Source organism: Macrotis lagotis, chromosome 7, assembly GCF_037893015.1.
Source record: "Macrotis lagotis isolate mMagLag1 chromosome 7, bilby.v1.9.chrom.fasta, whole genome shotgun sequence".
Taxonomy (NCBI): domain Eukaryota; kingdom Metazoa; phylum Chordata; class Mammalia; order Peramelemorphia; family Peramelidae; genus Macrotis; species Macrotis lagotis.
Genome location: NC_133664.1, coordinates 150,011,140 through 150,033,805, shown reverse-complemented (window position 1 = coordinate 150,033,805; position 22,666 = coordinate 150,011,140). Strand labels below are relative to the sequence as shown.

At 34.4% G+C, this 22,666-nt stretch overlaps 1 pseudogene; it reads right to left on the bottom strand.

Annotated features, from left to right (window-relative positions):
• LOC141494177 (Y-box-binding protein 1 pseudogene) overlaps positions 1 to 22,408 on the bottom strand; it is a 62,499-nt pseudogene extending 40,091 nt beyond the window's left edge.
• Positions 22,409 to 22,666: the final 258 nt, after the last annotated feature.

Genomic DNA, 22,666 nt, shown 5'->3' with positions numbered 1-22,666 from the left:
TGGAGACAGAGTGCTATGTGTGATGAATAGAGAGAGAAAGCTAATTTGCCTGGATCACAGAGTACAGGAGGAGGAAATTATATGGGGACAGGTTTAGCTTTAAAAGTTGAACAGAGGACTTTATATTTTGTCATAGAGGAAATATAAGAAACTAGAATTAATTGACTAGATGACTGGCATTGTCAGATTTGGGCTTAAGAAAATAAGTTTGGACTTCCTCCACAGCACTAAGATGGTGGCATGAAGCTAGCATGTTCTTGGAGTTTTCCCCCACACAATGTTAAATGAAGCCAATACACAGACATCAAATCTCCAAATCCCACCAAAAAGAAGAGAGAAACAAATTATCAACTCTGTACATCATGGAGGATCTTCAGTGAAGATCTGTCTCTTTGGGGGGAAAGGGTAAGTAAAACCTAACTAGGTGGGATAGTGGGAAAGCCAGGGGAGGCTTCAAGTCACAGTTCAGCCCTGGTCCTGGCAGTAAGATAGCAACCTAGGTCCTGGCTCAGTTAGATAGCAGGTCAGCAGGGAAAGTTTCAACTCCAGACAAAGTCTGAACCCTGGGAACACTGAGGCCACAGACAGAAGTACATAGGGAACAAATCACTGCATAGCAAAAGCTTGGACATAAAGAAGGAAAGGCACCTCTGCATAGACAATATCTGGGCCACACAGGCAACAAGATGGAAAGCAATAAACCAAGAACCAAAATCCAGACTTAGCACAAAAGGCTCAGGACTATACTTCCTATATACCAGAAGCAGAATTCAGCTATCAAAATGAACCAAACAGCAAAAAAAGAGAGAGAGCTAATCATAAAAAGCTACTATTCAGATAGAGATGATAAAAATCCTATCTCAGAAGAAGAAAGCAGTGACAAATTAACTGCATGAGAAGTGTCAAATATGAATTGTAATCAAATCCAAAACCTTAAGGAAGAGCTTAAAACATTTTTAAAAACTAAAGAAGAGAGGAAGAAGAAGAATGGAAAACCAAAATGAGAGTGTTGCAGGAAAATTATAAAAAAAATTGCTGAAGAAATCAATTCTTTTAAAAGTAAAAATGACAAATTGGAAAAGGAATATAATTCATCAAAAAGTAAAAATGACCAACTGGAAAAGAAAACAACTCATTTAAAAGTAAAATTGGCAGATATTTCTGGCCAAGATGGAGGAGAGAAACGAGGCCCTGTGCTAAGGTCTCCTGATCTTCCCTCATATTTAATATGAAACAAACCTCTTAATGGAAATCCGATCAACAAAATCCAGAAAGAGAAGCCAGGAGAACAATGCCTACTTCAGGGTCTGTCTTCTGGGATTGTGGGTATGCAGAGCACAGACAGCCAGTGGGGGGGGTGTGAGAGCCTGACTAGCCTAAGATCAGCCCCAGAGGCATTTGCTCTGAGAAACCACTAGAGAGTGGAGGCATGGCCATGGGACTGATGGTCTGGGAATTATCAGAAGGGTTGGAGGGTAAGTTCCAACCTCTAGCACTCCTATTAGCTGGGAGGAGATATTACACTCAGTGAACAAAGCCTCTAGCACCCCCACTGGCCATCTGGAGACATTACACTGAGTAAAGCCTCTAGCACCCCCCTACTCACTGGCCCATGTAGAGTTATGAAACCCAGTGAGTAAAACCGCTAGGGATCCCAACATGAAACCTCTGTGACCAGCCCCTCCCCAACACAAGATCTTAGGAAAATGAGTAAAAATTCCTAGAAGGAAAAGACCCTAACTCAGTGAGACATAAAATCTCTGAGGAGAATCTGATTTGGTCTTCAGCACAGAAAGACTTCCTTGAAGAAATCAGCAAGGAGCTTAAAAATAAATTGGAAAATTTGGGAAAAGAACCCTGAGAGAAGATTAACATCTTGCAACAAGAAAACAAATCCTTGGAAAATACAATTGGATAAATGCAAAAAGAAAATAATTCTCTCAAAACCTCAACTGGTCAAATGAAAAACTCTTATGAAAATAGAATTGATTTTTTTTCAGAAGATAAATATTGAATAATTTATTCACTAAAATTTTCATAAATATAGCAGCTGAACTACTGGTCTTTTGCCATTTATATCTTTCTTGGCATTGAGTTCCCCAAAACCACAACATAAAAAGGATTTAATTTTATCTTTTGAATGTTAGAATTGAAGGTTCTGATCCTGAGTAATCCAACAAGTATACCATATATATGACTGAAAATGTTATAAACAAACATAACTACTATAATTCCACAATAATAGTAAAACTATACTCCTATTCCTAAAAACTAAAACATCTAGACAAGGGCCCCAATACATTATAAATGTACAAATGATATGTGAAACTATAATTCTATACTAATAAATTTGGCTAAAGGATATTTTATGGAGTTCAGAAGGGTGGAGAGTCAGGGATGATTTGGAATTTGAACTAAAACAAGATCTTTTTCTCTCAAATGTCTCTATAGAATAGACATTCTAAATCATTGCAAAGACTAGGCTACTACAATGTTATTATTTTTTCAACTGCAAAGCTTTGTTTAAAAAGACAAATCCTGACATACCTTTTCACTTATCATCTGCTAAATTCAAAGCTAAACATAGGCTTCATAGTTTCAAATAAAAACAATTCTACTAAGAAATGGGGAATTCTATTGTGTCACTTTCTTGTCCTTCACTACCACAAAGCTATTTGACATATTTACAAGAGTACTTCATACTGGAACACTGAAACAAACCGAATGCAACAAAAAGGCAATTGCTAGGTTTTGGCAAACAAGTTTAGCATCCCTTTTTCCTATCCCTAAATCCCATATTTGTTAATAGCATTTTGACTGGGTCCAGTACTTGTTTGTGTTGGAATGGGTCAGTCAAATGGGTGTAAAGGCCAAGGCAACAAGAATTAGAAATAATGGATGGGTACCTATCCGTATTTGCTAACCTGAGATTTAAGAATGTCTACATTAGCACCATAGAATCTACATAAATGATTGTCATCAAAAAGAGTTTATCCTTTAAAGAAAATCCTGAGGTTTTGCTGCTCTTAACCCCCCCCAACCAAAAACACCCCCAAAATAGAATTGACCTATTGGCAAAGGAGTTGCAAAAGGTAAATGAAATAAATTCTTCTCTAAAAAAAGAATGGAGTCTGTGGAAACTTCATGGGACAACAAAAATCTGTTAAACAAAACCAAAAAAATTGAAAAAATAGAAGAAAATGTAAAATACCTCATTAGCAAAACCACTGACCTTGAGAATAGATCAAGAAGAGATAACCTAAAAATTATTGGTCTTCCTGAAAACACTGAAGAGAAAAAAGCCTGGACTCAATTTTACAGGATTTAGTGATGGCAAACTGCCCCAATATCATGGAACCAGAGGGAAGAATAATTATTGAAAGAATACATCAATCCCTCTGGAAAGGGATTCCAAAATGAAAACATCAAGAAATATTGTAGCCAAATTCCAGAACCATCAGATAAAAGAGAAAATCTTGCAAACAGCCAGAAAGAAACAATTAAGATACCACGGAGCCACAGTAAGGATTATACAGGACCTGGCAGTATCAACATTAAGGGATCGAAGGGCCTGGAATGCAATATTCCAAAAAGCACGGAACTTGGAATGCAGCCAAGAATTCATTATCCGGCAAAACTAAGCCTTCTATTCCAGGAAAAAAGATGGACATTTAATGAAATGGGAGACTTTCAACTTTTCCCAATGAAAAGACCAGAGCTTAATAGGAAATTTGGACTTGAAACAGGAGACTCATGAGACACATGAAAAGGTAAAATAAAAAAAATGGGGGGGGAAGAAAGAAAAAAACTTATCAAATAAGATGAAACTGGCTATATCCCTACCTGGGAGAAAGACTAATAACTCTCAATAATTGTAATTCTAGTAGAGAGAATATACTTAGTCAGAAGTGATGGACACTCATGACCTTTCTGTTACTCAGATAGAATGATTTAAAAACAATACCTCTTTAAAAAGGCAGACAGTTAAGAGATGGGAGGATGGATGAAACTGAATGGGGTAAATCTCATTACATTAAGAGTACAAAGGATCTAATGCAAAAGAGGGGAAGAAAGAAGGAGGTGAAACTCCCTGAATCTTACTCTCATAAAAATTGCTTAAAATTAACATACATACACTCAGTTAAATTAAGAAGCTTATCTTACCTTTAAAATGTTAAAAGGGGAAAAGGGGAAGGGGAGAAAATGGGGAACCAACAGAAGGAAAGGAAGGAAGAAGGGGGCAAAAACAGGAGGGGTTGGATATAGGAGGACAAACACACTGAAGGTGGTGGTATTCAGAAACAAAATATGGGGAATATGGATAAAGGGAAAAAAGGGGGAAAATACAATAGAGGGAAGGTAACATGGAAGGAAATAAAGAGTTAGCAATTATAACTTTGAATGTGAATGGTATGAACTCTCCCTTAAAGCATAAGTGAACAGCAGAGTGGATTAAAAGCCAGAATCCTACAATATGCTGCTTACAAGAAACTCATCTTTAGCAGAGAGATACATACAGAATAAAGGTAAGTTTGGAGCAAAGTATCTTTTGCTTCAGCTAAAGTGAAAAAAAGCAGGGGTAGCAATCCTTATCTCAGACAAAGCATCTTCAAAAATAGATATCTTAAATGAAATAAGGAAGGAAATTTATCCTCCTAAAAGGTACCATAGATAATAAATTAATTTCAATACTAAATATGTGTGCACCCAATGGTATAGCATCCAGATTCTTAAAGGAGAAGTTGAAGGAGTTACAGGAAGACATGGACAGCAAAACTCCATTAGTGGGAGACCTAAACCTCCCACTCTCAGATTTAGGTAAATGTAACTATAAAAGAAACAAGAAGGAAGTTAAGGTGGTAAATAGATTGTTAGAAAACCTAGACATGATAGACTTATGTAGGAAATTGAATGGGGATAGAAAGGAATATACTTTTTTTTCCTGCAGTACATGGCACTTACACAAAAATTGAGCATGTACTAGGGCATAAAAACCCAATAATCAATTGCAAAAAAGCAGAAATAGTGAATACATCTTTCTCAGGTGTATTCTCAGATTGCATAAAAATCACATGCAATATTGGGCCAGGGAGATATAGAACCAGAACTAATTGGAAACTAAATAACCTCATTTTAAAGAATGAGTGGATCAAACAACAAATTATAGAAAGAATTATTTCATCCTAGATAATGAAAATAATAAAACAACATACCAACACCTATGGAATACACTCAAAGCAGCTTGTCAGGGGGGGTATATTATATCTTTAAATGCTTATATGAATAAATTAGAGAAAGAGGAAATCAATAAACTAAATATGCAACTAAAAACTTGAGAAAGAAAAAATTAAAACCCCACAGTTAAATACCAAATTAGAAATTCTAAAAATTAAAGGAGAAATAATAAAATTGAAAGCAAGAAAACTATTGAACTGATAAATAAAACCAAGAGCTGGTTTTATGAAAAAAAACAACAAAATGGATAAAACCTCTTGTCTATTTGATTTAAAAAAAGGAAGAAGAAAACCAGATTGCTAGTATCATAAATGAAAAAGGTGAACTCACCACCAATGAGGAGGAAATTAAAATAATAATTCCGAATTATTTTGCCCAAGTCTATATCAATAAATTTGATAATCTAAATGAAATAGATGAAAATTTGCACAAATATATGTTGCCCTGGTTAAATGAAGAGGAAATTAAACACCTAAATAACCCTATCTCAGAAAAAGAAATTCAACAAGCCATTATTGAACTCCCTAAGAAAAAAATCTCTAGGGCTAGATGGATTCACATGAATTGCATCAAAAATTTAAGGAACAACTGGTTACAATTCTATATAAACTCTTTGGAAAAATAGGTAAAGACAGATCTCTGCTTAATTCTTTCTATGACACCAATATGGTACTGATACCTAAATCAGGAAGAGTTAAAACAGAGAAAGAAAACTATAGACCTATCTCCCTGATGGATATAGATGCAAAAATCTTAAATAAAATCTTAGCAAAACGACTACAACAAATTATCATTAGGACAATACATTATGATCAAGTAGGATTTATCCCAGGAATACAGGTTTGGTTCAATATTAGGAAAACTGTCAGTATAATTAATTATATCAATACCAAACATATCATAAATAATGATTATATCACTAGATGCTGAATAAGCTTTTGGCAAAAATACAGCACTCATTCCTACTAAAAACACTAGACAGCATATGAATAAATGGTTTGTGCATTAGAATAATAAGCATTATCTATATGAAACCATCAATAAGCATTATATGCAATGGAGATAGACTAGAGACATTCCCAATAAGATTAGGGGTGAAACAAGGATGCCCATTATTGCCACTACTATTCAATATCATATTAGAAATGTTAGCCTCAGCAATAAGAGAAGAAAAAGAAATCGAAGGAATTAGAATAGGGAAGGAAGAGACAAAACTCTCACTCTTTGCAGATGACATGATGGTATACCTAAAGAACCCCCCAAAAATCATTTTAAAAAACCACTAGAAATAATTTGCAAATTATTTCTAGTCTTAGGATATAAAATAAACTCTCACAAATCCTCTACATTTCTATATATGACTAGCAAGATATAGCAGAACGAGCTAGAAAGAGACATCTCATTCAAAGTAACTTCACACCATTTAAAATGCTTGGGAGTCTACCTGTCAAGGCAGACTTAGAAACTTTTGGAAAACAATTACAAAACACTTCTCACACAAATAAAATCAGATTTAAATAACTGGGCAAATATCAACTGCTCATAGATGGGCTGAGTAAATATAATAAAAATGACAATTGTATGAAAATTAAACTACTTGTTTAGTGCCCTACCAATCAAAATTCCAAAAAATTACTTTAATGAGTTAGAATAAATTGTAAGTAAATTTATATGGAGAAATAAAAAGTCATGAATTTTCAGGAATTTAATGAAAAAAAGTGCAAAAGAAGGTGGCTTATCCCTACCAGATCTAAAATAATAATATAAAGCATCAGTCATCAAAACTGTCTGTTATTGGCTAAGAAATAGAGTAGTGGATCAGAATAACAGACTGGGCACAATAGCAGGAATTGACTATAGTAATGTAATGTTTGATAAACCCAGAGTCCAGCTTTTGTAAAAACTCTCTCTTTGTTAGAAAACTGTTGGGAAAATTGGAAGTTAGTATGGCAGAAACTTGGATTAGACCAACACCTCACACCCTATACCAAGATAAGATCAAAATGGATGCAGGATCTATACATAAAAAACAATATTATAAGCAAATTGGGAGATCAAGGAATAGTTTACCTGTCAGATCTATGGAAAGGGAAACAATTTATGACCAAGGAAGAGATGGGGAACACCATTAAAACTAAACTAGTCAATTTTGATTACATAAAATTAAAAAGTTTTTGCACAGACAAAACTACTGTAACCAAGATCAAAAGAAATGTAGTAAATTGAGAAACAATTTTTATGACTATTATTTCTGGCAAAGGACTCATTTCTAAAATATATAGATAACTGAGTCAAATTTTTTTAAAAAAAGACAAGCCATTCCACAATTGACAAATGGTCAAAGGATATGCAAAGATCATTTACAGATGTGGAAAAGTCATAAGAAAATTACTCTAAATCACTAATTATTAGAGAAATGAAAGTTAAAACATCTCTGAGGTACCACCTCACACCTCTCAGACTGGCCAATATGACCAGAAATGACAATGATCCGTGTTGGAAGGGATGTGGAAATCTGGGACACTAATACATTGTTGGTGGAGCTGTGAACTCATTCAATCTTTCTGGAGAGCAATTAGGAATTATGCCCCAAAGGCAACAAGAATACCCTTTGATCCAGCAATACCACTACTGGTGCTATACATTGAAGAGATTATGAAAAAGAGTAAAAATATCCCTTGTACAAAAATATTCATGGTAGCCCTATTTGTGGTGGCAAAGAATTGGAAATTAAGTGAATGTCCTTGAGTTGGGGAATGGCTTAACAAACTGTGGTATATGTATGTCATGGAACACTATTGTTCTATTAGAAACCAGGAGGGATGGGAATTCAAGGAAACCTGGAAGGATTTGCATGAACTGATGTTGAGCAAGATGAGCAGAACCAGAAAAACATTGTATACCCTAACAGCAACATAGGGGAGGATGATCAACCTTGATGGACTTGCTCATTCCTTCAGTGCAACAACCAGGGACAATTTTAGGCTATTAGCAATGGAGAATACTATCTGTATCCAGAGAAACAAATGTGGACTTTGAACAAAGACCAAAGATTATTACCTTCAATTTAGGAAAAAAAAACCCATTATCTTATTTTGTAATTTTGTGATCTCTTATACTTTATTTTTCTTCTTGAAGGATATGATTCCTCTTTGATCACATTCAACTTACATCAATGCATACCATGGAAATAATGTAAAGACTAATAGACTACCTTCTGTGGGGAGTGGGGGAGGGAAGCAAGATTGGGGGAAAATTGTAAAATACAAAATAAAAAAATCTTTCAAAAATATAAAAGCAAAATTACTCAATTGTAAAAGGAAACACAAAAGTTTACTGAAGAAAATAAAACCCTAAACAGTAAAATTAGGCAAATTGAAACTAATGACCCTATGAGATACCAAGATTTCATCAAACAAAATCAAATGATTGAAAAACAATTGAAGACTATATAAAGAACGTTTTAGGAAAAGCAAATAACTTGAAAAATATATACAGGAAAGATAATTTACAAATTATTGGCCTAATTGAAAACCTAATGAAAATAAGGGCCTGTAAAATTCTCAACTAAAGGAGAAAATATTGCAAGCAAACAAAAAAGTAGCAATTGAAATGCAAAAGAACAATCAGAATTACACAGAACTTATCAACTTAAACACTAAAGGATTGAAGAACCTGTAGTATATTTCAGAGGGTAAAGGAACCTAGATTACAACCAGGAATTAAATACCCTGCAAAATTCAGCATATTCTGTCAAGGGAATTTTCCCATCTGTCTTTCACCTCTCCTTTACTCCAATCTTGACAGCTTTCTTTATTTTCTTTTTCTTTTTCTGGTTTTTGCAAGTCAATGGGGTTAAGTGATTTGCCCTATATCACACAGCTAGGTGTCTGAGGCTGGATTTGAACTCAGGTCCTCCTGATTCCAGGGCCGGTACTCTATCCACTGCACCACCTATCTGTCCTGAAATGGTGAATTTTCAACAAAATAGAGGGCTTCCAAAATTTGGTGACATAAAGACCAGAACTGAAGAAAAAATTTGATCTCAAAATAGAAGACTCAAGAGATCCATAAAAAAGGAAAATGGAAAAAAGAAAAAAAAACTAACCAAGAACATTAAACTGTATACATTCCCTACAAGGGAAGATAACACTTGTAACTCTTGATAATTGTATAGCTCTTATGATAATTACATGGAGTAATGTTGAATGTGAGAGTGAGTGGTATTTTCTATAGAGACAGAGGGAGGGAAAATAACTAAGAAGCTCTTTAAATTTTTAAACTAGGAAGTGACCTTACTTTATTAGATACCTTAGATAAATAAGACTGTAGTACAATAAGGGAAGAGGGTGAGAATGTACTTAGAAGAGTTGGACATAAATAGATTAGGATTTGATTTTGCCTCAATCCATATTTTAAGTAACAAAGATTATACTAATATGGCTGGAGTACTAAAGGAACAGAAGGAAAGAGTGTGCTATATATTTTGCCTGAGAAGAGTTGTAGGGATATGGTTTTAGCACTATAGAGAAGAAGTGAAAAAATGTACTTAGAGGTATTGAATATGAAAAAATCACAAAGTGGTTTTGCTTTTCATGATGCTTTTCCTACAATAGGAGGGAGTGTGTTTGGTGGGGGGTGGGGGGAAGGTATAAATAATCCATGAAATGATTTTACTTTGTTCAGTGCTCTGGCTCAGGAAGACTGCATTGCTCATGAAGGATACTTGAAAAGGGCAGTGTAAATCAATTATAATTTTATGTGATTTATGACTCTTGAGAAGAATCTTTCTAAGAAGACAGAAGAGGGGAAGATACTTGGTGACTATGAGACAATGTTGTTTATCAATCAATCAACTTTTGAGAATGGAATTTCTATCAAGACAGATAAAAGGAGCATATTTTGACAAATGGATTGTAGATATAAGACAGGATTAAAACCATAAAAGTATAAAAAGGAAGGCTATAGTAGGAGAAGGTTAGGTATTAGTGGATAAATAACACCAGGTGAAGAGACTGAAAGACCTATTATAGTATAGGGAAAGAAGAGGGGGTGTGAATCCTGAGTATTAATCAATAGATTTGACCCATTCCCAATTGGCTTAAAAATCTATCCCATGGGGGCAGCTAGGTGGCGCATTGGCTAGACCACCAGTCCTGGAGTCAGGAGTACCTGAGTTCAAATCTGGTCTCAGACACTTAATAATTACCTAGCTGTGTGGTCTTGGGCAAGCCACTTAACCCCATTGCCTTGTCAAAAAAAAATCTATCCTACCCTACATGGAAGTAGGGGAAAATGCAAAAGAAAGCAGAAGGGACTCATAAAAGGGAATGCAAAGACAAAAATAAAAGTAAATTTAAAGTTAAAATTTAAAAGAAAAAGTAAAGGATAAAGGGAGCAAAACATTGGTGAGAAGTAAGAGGAAAGGAGACAAGTATAAATGGGGAAAGATAGCATGGAGATAAATACTGAATCAGCAATCTTAACTGTAAATGTGAATGGGATGAGCTCTTCCATAATAGGGAATAATGGAATAATAGAATGGATTAAAAAGCAGAATCCTATAATATGTTACTTACAAAAATACATTTGAAGCCAAGAGATATACATAAAGTGAAGGTAAAAGGCTGAGGCAAATTATATTATGCTTCAGCAGAAATAAAAAAAATTGGAGGTAGCAATCATTACCTCAGACAAAGCAAAAGCAAAAATACATCTCATTAAAAGGGATAAGGAAGAAAACAAATCTTCTTAAAATGCTCCAGAGGCAATGAAGTTATATTATTATTAAACACATATGCAAAAAGTGGCATAACATCTAAATCCTTAGAGAAGCTGAACATATTACAAGGAGACATAGACAGAAAAACTATAATAGTGGGGGACCACAATCTCCCTCTCTCAGAATTAGATAAATCTAACCACAAAGTAAACAAGAAAGAAGTTAAGAAGGTGAATAAAATCTTGAAAAACTTAGATATGATAAATCTCTGGAGAAAACTGAATGCAGAAAACCTTTTTCTTTGCACTCAGTGGCACCTATTCCAAAATTAGCTGTGTGTTAGGGCATTAAAAACAAACAAATGCAGAAAGACAAAAATAATAAGTTTATACTTTTCAGACCATGATCCAATTAAAAATTACATGTAATAAAGGCACATGGAAAGATAAATAAAATTAATTGGAAACTAAATACCTAATTTTAAAGTGAGTGGATTCATAGAAATAATCAACCATTTCATCCTATAAAAGACCAACAATGAGTTATCATATCATATCAAAATTTATGGGATGCAGTTGAAGCAGTTTTTAGGGGAAATTTTATATCTCTAAATGCTCATATGAATTAAATAGAGAAAGAGGAGATTAATGAATTGGACATGCAACTAAAATGATAGAAAAAGAAATCAAAGATCTCCAATTAAATACGAAATTAGAAATTCTGAAAATCAAAGGAGAGAGTAATAGAATTGAAAGTAAGAAAACCATTGATCTAATAAATAAAACTGGATTGATTTTTATTAAAATAACCAATAAAATAAATAAACCTTTGTTTAATCTGATTTTAAAAAAAAGAAAGGAAAAAGGTGGGTGTACTTACCACTGAGTAAAAATTAATGAGATAATTCAAAGCTATTTTTTTAGTTTTTTTTTTTGCAAGTCAAATGGGGTGGCTTGCCCAAGGCCACACAGCTAGGTAATTATTAAGTGTCTGAGGCCAGATTTGAACTCAGGTACTCCTGACTCCAGGGCCAGTACTCTATCCACTGTGTCACCTAATTGCCTAATTCAAAGCTATTTTGCCCAACTGTATGTCAAAAAATTTGATGACCTGAGGAAAATGGATGAATATTTACAAAAATATAAACTATCCAAATTAACAGAAGAGGAAATAAATCACTTAAGATAACTGTACTTCAGAAAAAGAAATTGAACAGGCCATTAATAAACTTGCTAAAAAAAAGTATCCAGGTCCAGATGGATTTCCCAGTAACTTCTATCAGACATTTAAGGTATAATTAATTCCAATTCTACATAGATTATTTAAAAAAATAGGAGGAGTTTGGCCAAATTCTTTTTATGACATCAATATGGTGCTGGTACCCCAACCAGGAAGAGCCAAAACAGACAAAGAAAATTATAGACCAATCTCCCTAATGAACTTTGATGTAAAAATCTTAAATAAAATTTTAACAAAGAGATTACAGTAAGTTATTACTAAGATAATAAACAATTATCAGAAAGGATTTCTACCAGGAAGGCAGGAATGGTTCAATATTTGGAAGACACTCAACATAATTGAACATATCCCAAAACCAATAGAAATCCTATGATTATCTCAATAGATGCTGAAAAGGTATTTGACAAAATACATTCATTCTATTAAAAACACTAGAGAGGGTGCAGCTAGGTGATACAGTGGAACAACCCTGGAGTCAGGAAGACCTGAGTTCAAATCCAACTTCAGACATTTAATAATTGCCTAACTGTGTGAACTTTGACAAGTCACTTAACCCCATTGCCTCTATTAAAAATGAAAATAAAAATAAAAAAAAAACACTGGAGATAATAAGAATAGATGGAGTTTTCCTTAAAACAATAAGTAGAATCTATCTAAAACAAAAATGAAACATTATATGTAATGGGGATAAACTAGGAACATTTTCAACAAGAATAGGTGTGAAACAAGAATGTCCATTATCACCATTACTATTCAATATAGTATTAGAAATATAAGCTTTAGCATAAGAGAAGAAAAAGAAATTGAAGGAATTAGAATTGGCAAAGGGAAAACAAAACTTTCACTCTTTGCCAGTGATATGATGGTATACTTAGACAACCCTAGAAAATCAACTAAAATCTTATTGGAACAATTAACTTCAGCAAAATAGTGGGATATAAAATAAACCCACATAAATCAGCATCTATATTATGAGCAACAAAGCCCAAGGGCAAGAGATAGAGAATTTTAGCATAATGTAACTATAGACAACAAAATACTTAGGAATTCACCTCTCAAAACAAACCCCAAACCATATGAACACAATTACAAAATAATTTTCACACTGCTAAAAATCAGATTTAAACAACTGGAAAAATGTCAATTGCTCATGGTTAGGCTAAGCTAATATTATAAAAATGAAAATTTAATAAAAAATAAATTACTTATTCAATGCCACACTAATCAAATTACCAGAAACCTATTTTACAGAACTTAAAAAATAGTAACAAATTCAAGTGAGACAACAAAAAGTTAAGAATATCAAGGGAATTGCTAAAAAAATGCAAAAGAAAATGGTTTAACTGTACCAGATCTAAAGCTTTAAAGCAGCCATCATCAAAAATTGCCTGGTACTGGTTAAGAAATAGAGTAATAGACTAGTGGATTAGAATAGGTACAAAAGAAACAATAGTAAAGGATTACAGTAATCTCTTGTTTGACAAACTCCAAAACAGCTTCTGGGATAAGAACCCACTATTTGACAAAAACTGTTGGGAAAACTAGAAAAAAATTTGGCAAAAGCTAGGCATAGATCCACATCTCACATCCTATTCTAAAATAAGATTAAAATGGGTACAAGAATTTAGATATGAAGAATGATATCATAGACAAATTAACAGATCCAGAAATACTCTTATCTGTTGGATCTATGGAAAGGTGATAAATTTATGACCAAAAAAGAAATAGAGTACTTTATAAATTGAAAAATGGATGATTCTGACTATATTAAATTATTTTTAAAGTTTTTTTTTTTTTTGCAAAGCAGTGGGGTTAAGTGGCTTTCCCAAGGTCACACAGCTAGGTTATTATTAAGAGTCTGAGGCTGGATTTGAACTCAGTTACTCCTGACTCCAGGGCTGGTGCTCTATCCATTGTGCCACCTAGCCGCCCCATGAATATATTAAATTAAAAAGTTTTTGCACTAATGAAACCAATGCAACCAGGAATAGAAGGTAAACAGAAAGCTGGGAAACATTTTTCATGTCTAGCTGTTCTGATAAAGGTCTCATTTCTAAACCATATAAAGAATTGAATCAAATTTGTAAGGTTACAAGACTTTTCCTGATTGAAAAATGGTCAAATGAACAGGCAGTTTTCAACAGAAAAAATTAAAAACATATATATATATATATATATATATATATATATATATAATCATGTGAAAAACATGATTGAAATCATTATTGGTTAGAGGACTATGAGGTACCATCTCACACCTATCTGATTGGTTAGGATGACTAAAAAGAAAAATGATTAATGTTAGAGAGGATGTGCGAAGATTAGGATATTAATGTATTGTTAGTGGAGTTGTGAACTAATTCAATCATTTTGGAGAGCAATATGGAACTGTGCCAAAAGAGCAATAAAACTGACCATACCTATTACCTAGCAATATCAATGCTAGGTTTATATCCAAAAGAAATCAGAAAAAATGAGAAAAGTTCCATATGTTAAAAAATATTTATAGCAGCTCTTTTTGTAGTGTCAGGGAATTGGAAATTGAGGGAATACGCATCAGTTGGGGAATGAATGAACAAGTTATAGCATTTGAGTAATATTTTTCTATAAGAAACCATGAATGTTCAAACTTTAAAGCATGGAAAGAATTACATGAACTAATGCTGAGCAAAGGGAGCAGAACCAAGAGAACATTGTACACATTAACATCAGCATAATGAGTATATCAGCTATAATGACTACAGTTCCTCTCAACAGTTCAGAGATCTAGGACAATTCTAGAGGCCTATTATGGACAACTCCATCCACATCCAGAGGCAAAAAAAATAAAACAAAACAAAACAAAAACCAACCCCACCCCAGAATCTGAATAGATATTATCTTCACTTTTTTTATAACTTCTCTTATATTTTTTTCTTGTCTATCACAGGGTTTTCTTTCTTTTCCCCTTAGTCCTAATTCCTCAGACACAAAATATAACATGTAAACCTGTTAAGCACAATTGCACATGTATGCCTTTTATCAAACTGTTCACTCTGAGGGGAGAGGTTGGGAAGGGAGGGTGATAGAAAATGTGTAACATAAATATGCAAGTCGATGATTGTTAAAATACTTTCATAACATGTAATTAGAAACATAGAATAAAATATCAACAAAAAGAAAAGAAGAAAATTTAGCAGTTGTGTGAAGGATGAACTGATGTGGGGAGAGAAGAGGTTGAGAGACCTTTTAGGAAGTCATTGTAATAATGCATGTGAGACATGGTAAAGGATTGAATTAAGAGGGTTGTTATGTGAGTAGAGAAAAATGTTTGGATATTATGGAATCAGAAATAGCAAGATTTGGCATTTGATTAAATTTGTAGTGTGGAGAGGGAAGAGTCAAGGGTAATACCAAAGTTATAAATCTAGGACATGGAATAGATAGTAGTGGAACTTTGAATAGGCAATTGATAAGAGAAAAATGAAACTCAGGGGAAAGATAGGGGCTGGTTATGTAAATCTGTGTTATCTATATAGATATGCTAATTAAAACTATGACACTTCAGGTGAGAGAAAAGGAGATAGTGGTAAACAGACAGAAGCAGAGACCAGAGAAAGGAGAGAGAGAAAAAAGGAAGTGACACAGAGAGAAGGAGAGGAAGAGTCGAAGACAGGAAAGGACAGAAAGACAAAGACATTGGGGGAGGGAGAGAGAGAGAGAGAGAGAGAGAGAGAGAGAGAGAGAGAGAGAGAGAGAGAGAGAGAGAGAGAGAGAGAGAGAGAAGGAGAGAGTTAGAGAGATACAGAGATATAAACAGAGAAAAGAGTGAGAGACAGAGACCAGAGACACAGCAGGAAGGATAGGGAGAGACAGAGATTCACAAAGAGATAGAGAGGGAGAGACAGAGAGAGAGAAAGGGAGGGAAGGAAGAAAGAATAAGAAAGAGTAAGGAAGAGGGAGAAGAAGAGTTAGGAAAAAAGAGTGAGAGAAAAAATGAGGGTCCAAGGTAGAGCCTTGGGGGCATCTGCACTTAGTGGGAATGATAAAGGTTATAAAGGAGTCAGAGAAGCAACAGTCAGTCATGAATATTAGAGAAGCTATTTTTTTAATTGTACTTGTACTCATAAGCAGAGTTCAACAGAACAAATTTTTTTTGAGCTAGGTAGCAAAAAAAAAATGTCCTTTTAAAATACCAGACATGCATTGTAGATACTTCTTGTTCACTGGATTTTTCTTTTTCTTTTCATTGATCTAATATATACACACATACACCTATTACTGTCAAGTACAAATTCCATTAAATTGCTCATATTATACTAGAAGCTATTGACAGAGTGCTAGCTGTGAGTCATGTGTTTTAAAGGCTCTCTAGAAAGCACTATTATGCCTGTCTTATCTTTTTGTAAATCAGAATTTGAAAGAATTATTTGATGTTTAAGGAGGAGGCATGGGGCAGGGGGAGGACTTCAGTTTTGTTGTATCATATCTATGAGAAGTGGATGCATTGTTTCCCTCCCACTGGAAGAAGAAGCCACTTGGTCCATATATACACATATTCCTATTTCTGATGAGGGTTTACATATTTGGGACCTACTGCTACAGGCACAGGTGAAATATTAGCCTAGTGATGGCAGTATGCTGCAGTGGAGATGATTCTGAATTGAACGTCAGAAAGTAGGAATTGCAGACTTGCTGATTATTTCCTGTGTAATTTGGGTGAATCAGTTAACTTCTTTGAGCCTCCATTTCTTTCCCCTCAAAATGAGATGGGTTAAATTAGAAGGCTTTATGGTCCTTTCCAAAATTAAATCTGTGAGTCTGTGATTTTGTTGTGTGCTCTAGTCATCCATGGAATTAAAGGATCATAGATTTGGTTAATTAATAAATATTTATTAATTATTTTCCATGTGCTATGTATTGTGCTAAGGATAAAGATAGTTCCTATTCTATAGGAGCTCACAGTGAGAAAGATAATAAGCAGTCAATGATAGTCAAGAGCTTATACCCAGAATAAATAGGAAATAATCAAGAAAGGGAAGGCACTAGAATTAAAAGGGAAGGTTTTATGTAGAAGGTGGAATTTTAGCTGGGATTTAAAGGAAGTCAGGGAAACCCAGAGATAGGCATGAGGAGGGAGACATACCAAGCATACAATCAATGAAAGAAAGATAAAGTCTTGTTTAAGGAATAGCAAAGAGGTGTGTCTGTATATGTGGTGCATGTGTGTTTGTGTGGTGTGTGTTCATGTATGGTACATGCATGTGTGATGTGAAGGCGTGGGTGGTGTGTGTGTGTGTGTGTGTGTGTGTGTGTGTGTATGTGATGCAGCATAAGGTATAAGATTAGAAAAATGGAGGTGGTGCCGATCATGAAGGGCTATGAATGTCAAAACAAATCTTTTGTATTTGATCTTAGAGCTGATAGGGAGCCATGGGAGTGTACTAAGGTATGTGTGACTTGTACTTTAAGAAAATCACTTAGAGGAGGAAGGGTCCTTTCACTTCAACTGGAAGCTAAGGATCAAAAGGGTTAAATGACTTGCTCAAGGCCCTAGTTTCACTTTGGAGTGTTGCTCTCATTATCTCTAGGCAGTGACCCAGAGGGGGAAAATTCCAACTCAATCTCTTCCTGAATTGGTTCTGGAATAAGATTCAGAACTTAAAGGATTCTTGCTTTTTTGGGGGAGGGGAGTGTTAAGTGACTTGACCAAGGTCGCACAGGTAGGCAATTATTAAGTGTCTGAGATCATATTCAAACTCAGATCCTCCTGATTCCAGGATCAATGCTCTATCCACTATGCCACCTAGCTACCCAACTTAAAGGCTTCTTAAAGATTTCCTAATCTACTGTTTTATTTTTACAAGAGTGGTGACTCAGTTCCAGAAAGAGTCAATGACTTTGCCCCATTTAAAAACAATAAATGATACATCCCTTTCTCTGCTTATTAAAGTAAAAAAAGATTACACACACATATATATCTATATCTATCTCTATCTCTAAATCTATCTCTATCTGTATATCTGTATGTCTATATATCTATATCTAACTATATATACACACACACCCCCATATATTTTAAAGGTAGCCTTGCTCAGGTTTGAAGGGTATATAGTTTAATAGCAATCTGTGTCAAAAGGTCATGACAATCATGCTGGATCAGATGCTGGGGCTTTAAATGTCATATGTGGAAATAAGTTTGAAGCAGAGTAGTATTCTTTCTGCAGGAAGATATACTCCTACCTCAAAGTGAACAATAGAAGTGTGAACAAGGAGGAAAAAATACTTTTCCTGTTAAATGTCAAGCCATCCTTTCAAAAATTGTTTCAATGTACTACCCCTTAATAACATTTAATGAAACACTCAGGGATAAAAGCAACCAATTAACACCAGGGGGGTAAAATCATAAAGATTTTTTTTAACAATGTGATTTTTAAAAATGTGATAATTTCTTTAATGGAACAGTAATACCTGAAATTTCTATCTTGCCTCCAGGAACCTCCCAAATGTTCTTCCAGTCAGTTCCCCCAAGTACTCTTGTATCTAATGTATTTTAAGGGGTGAATAGATGCCTGTGATATCCAAATGACAGAAGATTCAAGAAGATATTAGTACTGTAATCAAAGTCACAGTCAAATTAGTCTGACATATGAGCATTTTATATGTTATTGTGCATGTGGAAATTAGCCATGAATGATATTTTTAGAGGACTATAATTATTATCTTGTTTAAGTACATTACATGAATTATACAGTCAAACCAAGTTTTTAGTTTAAGTTTTTATCTTTTATTGAATTTTATTCTTAATTTATGGAATAAAACAAGTATTTTATAACATAGTACAATAAAAACATTATTAAGCATGAAACTGCAAATCTGTTATGCACAATTTGCTATTTCTTTCAAATATAACAAAATTATCACATACATTTGTTTTTTTTCTTCCTTCCCCTGTCCTAGAGATGGCTGCCATTAGACACAAATAAGTATATACATATATATGTAAAATTATTCTATACATATTTCTATTTATCAGTTCTTTTTTGTATGCAGATAGCATCTTTCTTCAAATGTCCTTTATAGTTAATTTGGGTATTTATACTAATCAAACTAACTTATTTTTTGAAGTTGTTCTTAATATAATATTGCTGTTATTATTTATAATGTTCTCTTGGCTCTGCTTATCTCACTAATTATTATTTCATGCAAGTATTTCCATGCTTTTCTAAAATCATGTAAAAACCAGAAGTCATTATTGAAAAATTTACTTATTGTGAATTGTGACATGATCCAACCATATTGTAGAACAATCTCAAATTATGCCCAAAGGATTACTAAACTACCCATACCCTTTGACCTAGCATTAGGGGCAACTTGGGGGCACAATGGACAGGAGTTTGAATCCAGCCTCAGACACTTGACACTTACTAGCTGTATGACCTTGGGCAAATTACTTAACCCTTATTGCCTCACATTCAGGGCCATCTTCAGTGGTCCTGATTCATATCTGACCATTGCACCCAGATGGCTCTGAGGAGAAAGTAAGGCTGATGATTTAGTTCAATACCCCTCACTCAATTCACATGCTTGTCATGGTATCACTTCCCTAATGCTATGGTCTTCTTTGAAAAATGAAGAAAAAATATTACCACTACCTGGTCTATTTATGAAGAAAATTAGGGAAAAAGGAAAAGAACCTACATGTTCTAAAATGTTTATTGCTGCTCTCTTTGTGGTGACAGAGAACTGGAAGTTGCACAAATGCCCATCAATGGGAGAATTATTGCACAAGTTGATTATGATGGAATACTACCACTGTGCTATAAGAAATGATAAGCTTAATGTGCCTCTTAATGTGTTGCAATTTACCCCCATTCTGTCTCTCCCTTCCTTCTTCTCATTACAAGCCCCCCACACCTTTTAATGGCTTAATTTTTAAAAATCATTCCATCAAAATCAACTTATGTGCAGACCTTCAGCCTCAGTATATTACCTCTAATAAAGTTATAATTCTCAAGAATCTTTCTCTCTATGTAGGGATGTAATCTTGTTAAATACAAGTCTTTTTTCTTTTCCCTGTTTACCCTTACATGTATCTTTGAGTTTTCTGTTTGAAGATTAAATTTTTGTTCAACTTCGTTTTTTTCAGCAGAAAAGTTTGGAAGTAACCTATTTTGTTAAATGTCCATTTTTTTTCCTCCTGAAAGAGTATGCTCAGTTTTGCTGGGTAGATGATTTTTGATTATAATCCAAGCTCCCTTGCCCTCCTAAATATCATATTCTGGCCCTTGACTCTTTAATGTTGATACAATCAGATCCTGTGTGATCCTGACTGTGGCTCTTCAGAATTTAGTTGCTTCTTCCTGGCCACTTTCAGGATTTTTTCCTTGAACTGATAATTCTGGAGTTAGGCCACAATATTCCTTGGTGTTTCCATTTTGGGATCCTTTTCAGGAGGTAGTTAGTGGATTCTTTCATTGACTATTTTGCCTCTGGTTCCAGGACATCAGAGCAGTTCTTGATGATTCCCTGAAGAATGTTATCCAGACTCTTTTTATAATCATGGCTTTCAGGTAATCCAATGATTCTTAAATTATCTCTCCTATCTTTTCTTAGTGGCAAAGAATTAGAAATTGAAGAGATGCCCATCAATTGAGGAATGGCTGAACAAATTGTGGTATATGAATGTTATCGAACACTAAATTGTTCTATAAGAAATCAGGAGGGATGGGAACCTCAGAATAGTATGGAAAGAATTGCAAGAACTGATGCTGAGTGAAGTGAGCAGAACCAGAAGAACATTTTACATACTAACAGCAACATGGGGTGATGATCAACTATGATGAACTTGATAATTTGTGCAGTACAATAACCAAAGACAATACTAAAAGACTTGTGTTGGAAAAATACCATTCATCCAGAGAAGGAACTATGGACTTTAAATGCAGACCAAAGTTTACTATCTTCAATATTTAAAAAAAAAAGTTTTCTTAAGATTTATGTATTTCCCCCCTATTTTCTTCTATTTGGATGTGACTCTTTTTTCCCAACCTGATTAATATATATACACACACACACACACACACACACATATATATATATATATATATATATATATATATATATTAAACTTGGATATAGATGTAGATTCTTTAATACATTGCTCTCTGTTATGGGAGGGGGGAGGGAGTGAGAAAGATGTAAAAAAATGATTGTTGAAAACTATTGTTACATGTAGATGAAAAAATAAATAAACAAAGAAATGAGAAAAAATCTCTCTCTTGGATCTATTTTTCCAGATCAGTTATTTTACCAAAGAGATATTTTACATTTTCTTCTATGTTTTCATTTTCATTTTTTGATTTTGTTTAAAATATTCGTGTTGTTTCCTGGAGTCATTGACTTCCACTAGTTCCAGCCTATTTTTCAGTGAGGTATTTTCTTCAGTCAGCTTTTTCATCTCCTTTTCCATCTGGTCAATTCTATTTTTAAAGCAACTGTTATCCTTTTCCATTTGCCCAATTGTATTTTTGAAGTAATTTTTTTTTTCTTTTTGCACTTGCCCAATTGTAGCTTCTTTCAAATTTAAATTTGAAATAAAAAAATATTGATCTGGAGCAGAAGATCCTCAGGGTTTCTGACCAACAGAAACAATTCCTTCTGAGCTATCAGGGCTCAAACAACGATCAAGTGGGACCTGGCCTTTATTAACCAAAGAGAGCCAGAGTGATTGGTGTGTTGAGGCAAGAGGTGTTTTCACTGTTTTCTTGATCTGTGTTCTGATGTTAATGCAGAAAGGACTTTGCTTTCCTGCAGCCATTCGGGTTAATTCTCTTCTTGGAACTGGAACTATACCCAGGCTCCTGCTCTCTTGTGACAGATCTTCAAAAACTCTCTGGAACTGTAACCAAGTTGTTGGTAATAAAGTTGCCAGCCAGTGCCAGTTGTACTCAGTGCTAGCAAAGGATCCCTTCGCTCTGGAGTGATTGTCTGACCTCCCCTTTCCATCTTTAGGCTGAAAGTTCTTGAATAGGTGTATGCAACATGGGATTTTTTGGCCCCAGTGACTCTCAGGGCTGTGTTTTGGGTTACATTGTATTTATGAATGAGTATGCTCTCCTTGATGGGCTTTTGTTGGGCAGTGAGACCCAGTAAAGCTAAAAGGATGGATACTCTTGCTCTTGAAGCTGCTACAGTTATCACTATTGCTGCCATCATATATGGACTCTGCATAGTCTTACAACTTGCTGTCACAAACCTTCTACTGACCTCCTAAGTTTTCTCAGGTCAGAAAAAGTCTCATTTTGGCCTTTTGTTTACTCTGCCACTCCAAAATTTGATAAAAAGCATTATTTTAAAGTTGTTTGAAGAAGACTATTGAGAGTGTTCAACTGTGTTGTCTCTGTGATCTCTTGCTTTCACTAACTAAAAACTAGATGGGGGAGAAATAGAAGTTGAAAAAAGGGATATGCCCATTGGTGAGAGCTTCCC